Raw genomic sequence first — 9,023 nt, 5'->3', positions numbered from 1 at the left:
GTAAAATGGGAACAATATGGTCCTGTGTGAGGATCAAAGGGATTAACCCGCATGCAGCGCTTGGGAGAGTGCCACGCAGGTACCAGCTCTAGGAAATTTTGTCTGCTCTGCTGGTTGTTTTTTTCTTTTTCTTTTTACACAAATTTATTTATTTTTGGCTGTGTTGGGTCTTTGTTACTGCACGCGGCCGTTCTCTAGTTGTGGAGGGCGGGGGCTATTCTTCGTTGCGGTGCTCAGGCTTCTCATTACGGTGGCTTCTCTTGTCGCAGAGCATGGGCTCTAGGCACGCGGGCTTCGGTAGTTGTGGCTCGCGGGCTCTAGTGCGCAGGCTCAGTAGTTGTGGCGCACGGGCTTAGTTGCTCCGCAGCATGTGAGATCTTCCCAGACCAGGGATCGAACCCGTGACCCCTGCATTGGTAGATGGATTCTTAAACACTGTGCCACGAGGGAAGCCCTGCTGGTTGTTTTCTAACCTCTGCGCCCTGTGCTTCCCGCAGCTCAATCTTAGATAAGGGCACTTGGAGCCTCCATCCTGTCCTTGCCAGAAAGACTGTGGAATCTCTCCTGAGAGATCTTTCACATTAGGACTTGACATCTTCACCACCAAACATTTATTAAACTAACTGCGTGTGGCATATGTTTGGCCCTTGGTCCTGAGGGGCTCCTTTTGCAAGCGAGCATTCTCTAAAACTTCTGTAGTCAAACAGCTTAATGTCTTCTCAGAACTTTCTGCTCAGCATCAGATCAGGGTGGAGTTTGCTTTTCCCGCACACTTAGTTCACCATCACCTTCTTGCCTGGGACAGGGTTCCACTCCCACTGGGCAAAGGAAATGTTTGGGTAGGAGCGGAATAAAGAATAGGATGCAGTTTAAGTTCATCCCTCCCTTAAACCCACCCCAGGGGGACTTCCCTGGTGGTGCAGTGGTTAAGAATCTGCCTGCCAATGCAGGGGACACGGGTTCCAGCCCTGGTCCGGGAAGATCCCACATGCCGCGGAGCAACTAAGCCCGTGCACCACAACTACTGAGCCTGCGCTCTAGAGTCCTCGAGCCACAACTACTGAGCCCGCGCACCACAACTACTGAAACCCATGCACCTAGAGCCTGTGACGCGACAAGAGAAGCCACGGCAATGAGATGCCCGCGCACTGCAACAAAGAGTAACCCCCACTCGCCCCAACTAGAGAAAGCCGGCGTGCAGCAGTGAAGACCCAACACAGCCAAAACTAAATAAATAAACTTATTTAAAAAAACAAACAAACCGGGCTTCCCTGGTGGCGCAGTGGTTGAGAGTCTGCCTGCCGATGCAGGGGACACGGGTTCGTGCCCCGGTCCGGGAAGATCCCACATGCCACGGAACGGCTGGGCCCGTGAGCCATGGCCGCTGAGCCTGCACATCCGGAGCCTGTGCTCCGCAACGGGAGAGACCACAACAGTGAGAGGCCTGCGTGCCGCAAAAAAAAAAAAAAAAAAAAAAAAAAAAACCACCCTGGGTCAGGTCAGCCCCCGAAAAACAGGAGCTGCTGCTGCTGAAAGGAATCTCTGGCCATCACAGCCCCCCAGCTCTCTTCTTCCTCCTCTCCCCAGTGCATCTCCACCCTTGCCCTGGAAAACGTAGCCTCTGGCCTCTCTCCTCATTTTACAGATGGGAAAACAGAGGCCCGGAAAGATAAAGGTCCCTACCCAGGGTCACACGGGAAGGCAGTGATTCAACTGTGAGATGGGCAAAAGGCCTGTATCTGCCATTCAGGGGGGCTATAGGAATGCATGGACCTGTCTATACCACAAACACATCACGCCACGTGACATCCACACTCCCAGTGTACTGAAGGCTTTCTAAGGCCAGCTGCTTTTTATTTTGAGCTAATTTCCAACTTATAAGAAAGATTGGGATTGACATATATACACTAATATGTAAAAAATGGATAACTAATAAGAACCTGCTGTATAAAAAATATATTTTAAAAAGTTCCAAGAATAATTCAGAGAAGTCCCACATACCCCTTACTCAGATAAAACCAGTATTTAATATTTTGCCACATTTATTTTCTCTCTCCCAGATTAGGAAAAATATAAAACCTAACACACAGGCAACTGAAGAAAAAGTAGATAAGTTAGACTTCATCAAAATTTTAAAATTTCATGCATCAAAGGACACTATCAAGAAAATGTGAAAATATTTGTGAATCGTATATTTAAATGTCCAGAATATATAAAGAACTCTTACAATTCAACAATAAAAACACAGGGCTTCCCTGGTGGTGCACTGGTTAAGAATCCACCTGCCAATGCAGGGGACACGGGTTCAATCCCTGGTCTGGGAAGATCCCACATGCCGCGGAGTAACTAAGCCTGTGTGCCACAACTACTGAGCCCGCATGCTACAACTACTGAAGCCAGGGCACCTAGAGCCCGTGCTCGGCAACAAGAGAAGTCACTGCAATGAGAAGCCCGTGCACTGCAACGAAGAGTAGCTCCTGCTCACCTCAACTAGAGAAAGCCATGTGCAGCAACAAAGACCCAATGCAGCCAAAAATAAATAAATAAAATAAATAAATTTTTTTAAAAAGAAAAAATTAAAAAAACAATAAAAACACAAATAACCCAATTTTCTTTTAATGGGCAAAGGATTTTGAATAGATATTTCCCCAAAGACAATATACATATTATGCAAATCAAAACCACAGTGAGATACCACTTTATGCACTAAGATGGCTATAATTTTTTTAATTAAATTATTTATTTATTTATTTTGGGCTGCATTGGGTCTTTGTTGCTGTGTGCGGGCTTTTCTCTAGTTGCGCCAAGCAGAGGCTACTCTTTGTTGTGGTGCACAGGCTTCTCATTGCGGTGGCTTCTCTTGTTGCGGAGCACGGGCTCTAGGCACACAGGCTTCAGTAGTTGTGGCATGCGGGCTCAGTAGTTGTGGCTCGTGGACTCTAGAGCGCAGGCTCAATAGTTGCGGCACACGGGCTTAGCTGCTCCGCAGCATGTGAGATCTTCCCGGACCAGGGCTCAAACCCGTATCCCCTGCATTGGCAGGTGGATTCTTAACCACTGCGCCACCAGGGAAGCCCTATAATTTTTTAAAAAGAAAAATAACAAGGGTTGACAAGGATGTGCAGAAATTAGAGCCCTCTTATGTGGCTAATGGGAATGGAAAATGATGCAGCTCCTTTGGAAAACACTATGGTGGCTCCCCAAAAAGTTTACATAGAGTTACCACATGACCCAGTAATTCTACTCCTAATCATATACCCTGGAAAAATGAAAATATGTCCATACAAAAACTTGTATACAAATGTTTATAGCAGCTTTTTTTTTTTTAGGTAACATCTACAAAAGAAAAAAATTTTTTAACATCTTTATTGGAGTATAATTGCTTTACAATGGTGTGTTAGTTTCTGCTTTATAACAAAGTGAATCAGCTATACATATACATATATCCCCCTATCTCCTCCCTCTTGCATCTCCCTCCCACCCTCCCTATCCCACCCTTCTAGGTGTTCACAAAGCACCGAGTTGATCTCCCTGTGCTAGGCGGCTGGCAGTTTTATCATAGCTAAAAAGTGGAAACAATTCACATGTCCATCAACAGATGAATGGATAAACAAAACATAGCATAGCCATACAGGAATATTATCTACTCATAAAAGAATAAAGTACTGATACTTGCTACAACATAAATGAACCTTGAAAATATCATGCTAAATGAAAGAGGCAGACACAAGAGACCGCATATTATGTAATTCTATTTATATGAAATGTTCAGAATAGGCAAATCCATGGAGACAGGAGACTAGTGGTTGCCAGAGACTGAAAGAAGAGGGTGAACAGGGAATAGTTGTTAATGGGAGCAGAGTTTCTTTCCGGGGTGATGCGAATGTTCTGGAACTAGTCACGATGGTTGCACATCCTTATGAATATTCTAAATGTATGGTTAAATTTTTGGATATGAATTATATCAGTAAAAACAATGGAAAATTTCCTTTAATTTTCTGTGTTCTGAAACAATGAATGGAGCCTTGGGACTATCTTGACTCTAAAGTTGTGGTAGGATTTCTCCCATGAAACAATATGGGACTGGTTTTTTGTTTGTTTTCTGTTTTGTTTTTTTGGTGTTTTGGGTTTTTTGCAGGGGTAGTTTGTAGAAAAGTTTTTCTGCCTCTTCTATAGAAATAGGTCTATTTAAAATTTCAATTTATCTCAGTCGCAGTTAATCTTGGAAAACCACATTTCCCTAATAATTGATCTATTCATCTAGGTTTTCATATTAATGTGCATTGAAATGTGCAAATAGTGTCTTTTGATATATTAAACTTCCTCTCTATTGATTGGTACTATTCTTCCACCCATATCCCAAACTTTGTTCTAGTTTTTGCTCTGCATATAAATATATTAAATGCTCACCATCAGCTTTTCAACCTAGGTTTTCCCAATTACCTCTTGGTTGGATCAAGTTAACTGTCTAGCAGATTTCTCCAAAAGGGCACCTGTTAACTATATTCGTTGATTTCAAACCTGTTCTTCAATACCCTTTATACCTGAAGGACAACTTGACTAGACAGAAGGTTCTTGACTCACACTTTATTTCCTTGAGTCTCTTGAAAATGTCGCTCTGTCTGCAGCTGCCTTGCTCTGTACGTTGCTCTTGGGATGTCTGATCATAGCCTAATTTATTACCCTCATAAATAATTCAGTGTATTATTTTAGCCTGAGTGACCTGATGATTTTTTCTAATAATTTTATCAGTAACTGTCTTGGAGTTGATGGTTTCAGGTCAATTCTCAGTTTTTTGGAAATCTAAGTTTTCTTTTATTTCAGGAAGATTTTCTCGCATTATGGTTTTAAATATTAATCATGGTGCATTGTTTTGTTTTTACTTTCAGGAGCTACAATTATCTCTATGTTAGACTTTCTTTGCCCATCTCAATTTCAACCACTTTTTCCCTTTTTACTTTTTTGTTTCATTCTCTCTCTCTCTCCTTTCTTCAATGTGTTTTTAAAATATTCATCTGAATCTATCTGCTTCTGGGCATCTTGTTATTTATTCTTCATTTCTAATATGATTTTGTCTTTATATTCAATGTCTTTCCTGAATTCAAGCAACTTTCACTGCATTTCTTCCTGTTTTGTGTCCATTTTTCTTCTTAGTTTTTATATTTTATTGCAGGGTTTTAAAGTCTGTATAAAGCAAGATTAATTTTTCATATTCCTGGGTATTATGTGGACAGATTCTTAGTTCAAAAACACACTTTATGTCAGTATTGTGCAGTTTTTAAATGGATGTTGGTAGCGGGATGGGGGAAGGAACAGGGGTTGGCACATCTTGTTACTCTTTAGTTTCTATAAGATCCTTAATTTCCCCTCTGTATTAGTTTGCTCAGGCTGCCATAACAGAGTACAGGAAGACCTGGGAGATATTGTGGGTTCAGTTCCAGACCACAGCAATGAAGCGAATATTGCAATAAAACAAGTCACACAGATTTTTTGGTGTTCCAGTGCGTATAAAAGTTACATTTACACTATACCGTCATCTATTAAGTGTTCAATAGCATTATGTCTTTTAAAATGTACATACTTTAATTAAAAAATACTTTATTGCTAAAAAAAATGCTAACCATCATCTGAGTCTTCAGCAAGTCATAATCTACTTGGAGTAGTAACATCAAAGATCACTGATCAGATATCGCTGTAACAAATAACAGAGTAATGAAAATAGTTTGAAATATTGTGAGAATTACCAAAAAGTGACACAGAAACACAAAGTGAGCAAACGCTGTTGAAAAAATGGCTCCAATAGACTTGCTCAACACAGGTTTGCCACAAACCTTCAATTTATATAAAACACAGTATCTGTGAAGCACAGTAAAATGAGGTATGTTTGTACCACAGACTCAGTGGCTCAAACAACAGAAACTTATTTTCTCCCAGTTCTGGAGGCTGGAAGCCTGAGATCACGGTGTCTGCAGGGTGAGTTTCTTTCTTTTTTTTTTTTTTTTAACATTTTTATTGGAGTATAATTACTTTACATTGTTGTGTTAGTTGCTGCCGTATAACAAAGTGAATCAGCTATGCGTATACATATATCCCCATATCCCCTCCCTCTTGTGTCTCCCTCCCACCCTCCCTATCCCACCCCTCTAGGTGGTCACAAAGCACCGAGCTGATCTCCCTGTGCTATGTGGCTGCTTCCCACTAGCTATCTATTTTACATTTGGTAATGTATATATGTCAGTGTCACTCTCCCACTTCGTCTCAGCTTACCCTTCCCCCTCCCTGTGTCCTCAAGTCCATTCTCTACATCTGTGTCTTTATTCCTGTCCTGCCCCTAGGTTCTTCAGACCCATTTGGGGTTTTTTTAAGATTCCATATACATGTGTTAGCATACCATATTTGTTTTTCTCTTTCTGACTTACTTCACTCTGTATGACAGATTCTAAGTCCATCCATCTCACTACAAATAACTCAATTTCCTTTCTTTTTATGGCTAATATTCCACTGTATATATGTGCCACATCTTCTTTATCTATTCATTCATCGATGGATACTTAGGTTGCTTCCATGTCCTGGCTATTGTAAATAGTGCTGCAATGAACATTGTGGTACATGACTCTTTTTTTTTTTTTTTTTTTTGTGCGGTATGTGGGCCTCTCACTGTTGTGGCCTCTCCCGTTGCGGAGCACAGGCTCCGGACGCGCAGGTTCAGCGGCCATGGCCCACGGGCCCAGCCACTCCGCGGCATGTGGGATCTTCCCGGACCGGGACACAAACTCGTGTCCCCTGCATTGGCAGGTAGACTCTCAACCACTGCGCCACCAGGGAAGCCCACGTGACTCTTTTTGAATTATAGTTTTCTCAGGGTATATGCCCAGTAGTGGGATTGCTGGGTCATATGGTAGTTCTATTTTTAGTTTTTTAAGGAACCCCCATACTGTTCTCCATAGTGGCTGAATCAAGTTACATTCAGGGTGGGTTACTTTTGAGGTCCTCTCTCTTCGGCTTGTAGGTGGCCGTCTTCTCCCTGCATCTTCACATGGTCTTTGCCTGTACATGTCTGTGTCCTAATTTCTTCTTCTTATAAGGATACCAGTCCTATTCGATTAGTCCCACCTGAATGACCTCATTTTAGTTTAATCACCCCTTTAAAGACCCTATCTCCAAATGCAGTCACATTCTGAGGTACTTGGGGTTAGGACTTCAAAATACGAATTTTGAGGGGACACAGTTCAACCCTAACACCCCCTTACTTCCCTCTAGTCACTGCCGCGTCTCCAAGGGCCATTTCTCTATCGTTTTGTTACCTTTTGTTGCATAACAACGCCCCCCCCACAGAATATAGGGGCTTAAAATAACCATCATTTTATTGTGTCTCCTGGTCCTAGGGGTTGATGAGGCTCCGCTTCCTTGCTCTCACTTGAGGTGCCTCAAAGGGTTATCCTCAGATGATGGCTGAGGCGACAGGAATTCCCTGGCGGTCCAGTGGTTAAGACTCCGTGCTTCCAGGGATATTGACTCGGTGCTTTGTGACAGCCTGGAGGGGTGGGATAGGGAGGGTGGGAGGGAGGGAGACGCAACAGGGAAGACATATGGGAACATATGTTTATGTATGACTGATTCACTTTGTTATAAAGCAGAAACTAACACACCATTGTAAAGCAATTATACCCCAATAAAGATGTTAAAAAAAAAAAAAGAAAACTATTAAACACATAAAAAATAAAAGATTATGAGTGAAAAAAAAAAAAAAAGACTCCGTGCTTCCACGGCAGGGGGCGCGGGTTCGATCCCCAGTCCCTAGTCAGGGAACTAAAATTCCGCCTGCCGTGCAGCAGGAACAACAACAAAAAAAAAAGATGATGGCTGAGATGAGTGGTCTGAAGACTTCATTCACAGCTGTTAGCTGAGCTGGAGCGGCTGGAATAAAGAGGCCAGCCGAGTCCATCTCCCTCCCCGTGTGGCCACCTTGAGCTTTCCCAGCAGTAGTGGTTTTCCCCACAGCAAGTGGTCCCAAGGTGGAAGCTGCCAGTCTTCTGATAAGCTAGGCCTGGATGGTGTGTCCTCCATCATTTTCTATTGGTTAAAACAGTCACAGACCCCCTCAGATGTAAGGAGAAATGGATTCCACCTCCCAGTGGGGGTTATGAATTGAACTGTATCGCCTCAGAATTTAATCTCCAGTACTTCAGAATATGATCCTATTTGGAAATAGGGTCTTTACAGAGAAAATCAAGTTAAAATGAAATCATTCACGGGGACCCTAATCCAATATGACAGGTGTCCTTATAAAAAGGGGAAATTTGGACACAGAGACGTGTAGAGGGAAGAGGAGGTGAAGAGTTGCAGCCACCTATATACAAGCCAAGAAGAGTCTGGAGCAGACCCTTTCCTCACAGGCCTCAGAGGGAACCCACCCTGCCAACACTTTGATTCTGGACTTCCAGCCTCCAGAACTGTGAAACAATGAACTTCTGTTGCTTAAGCCCCCCGATCTGTGATACTTTGTTACAGCAGCCCCAGCAAACTAATACAACGGGAGAGAGGCATGCATCTATAGGAAGGGCAGGAATTGATGGCGAGCATCTTGGAGATAAGCCCCATGTCTGTTAATGGGATTCTCTCCCAAAAGCACTGCTTTATCAAAGCTGCCACCTTTTTTTTTTTTTTTTTTGCTGTACGCGGGGCTCTCACTGTTGTGGCCTCTCCCGTTGTGGAGCACAGGCTCCAGACGCGCAGGCTCAGTGGCCATGGCTCATGGGCCCAGCGGCTCCGCGGCATGTGGGATGTTCCCGGACCGGGTCACGAACCCGTGTCCCCTGCATCGGCAGGCAGACTCTCAACCACTGCGCCACTAGGGAAGCCCAAAGCTGCCACCTTTGACCTACTCACTTTCAAGCCCCTTCCCTGTAGTTGATGCCGTGAACCACAAGGTCCCAGACCCAGGATCAGTATTTGGACACACAGCTGGACTTACTCCTTCTAGGAACAACTCTGTCTACACTTTGTCTATGAGCTCTGCTGTC

This window comes from Leucopleurus acutus, assembly GCF_964270905.1.
Source record: "Leucopleurus acutus genome assembly, chromosome: 2".
Classification (NCBI taxonomy): Eukaryota; Metazoa; Chordata; class Mammalia; order Artiodactyla; family Delphinidae; genus Leucopleurus; species Leucopleurus acutus.
The sequence above is the reverse complement of the archived record's forward strand: the minus strand, read 5'-3'. Positions refer to the sequence as shown.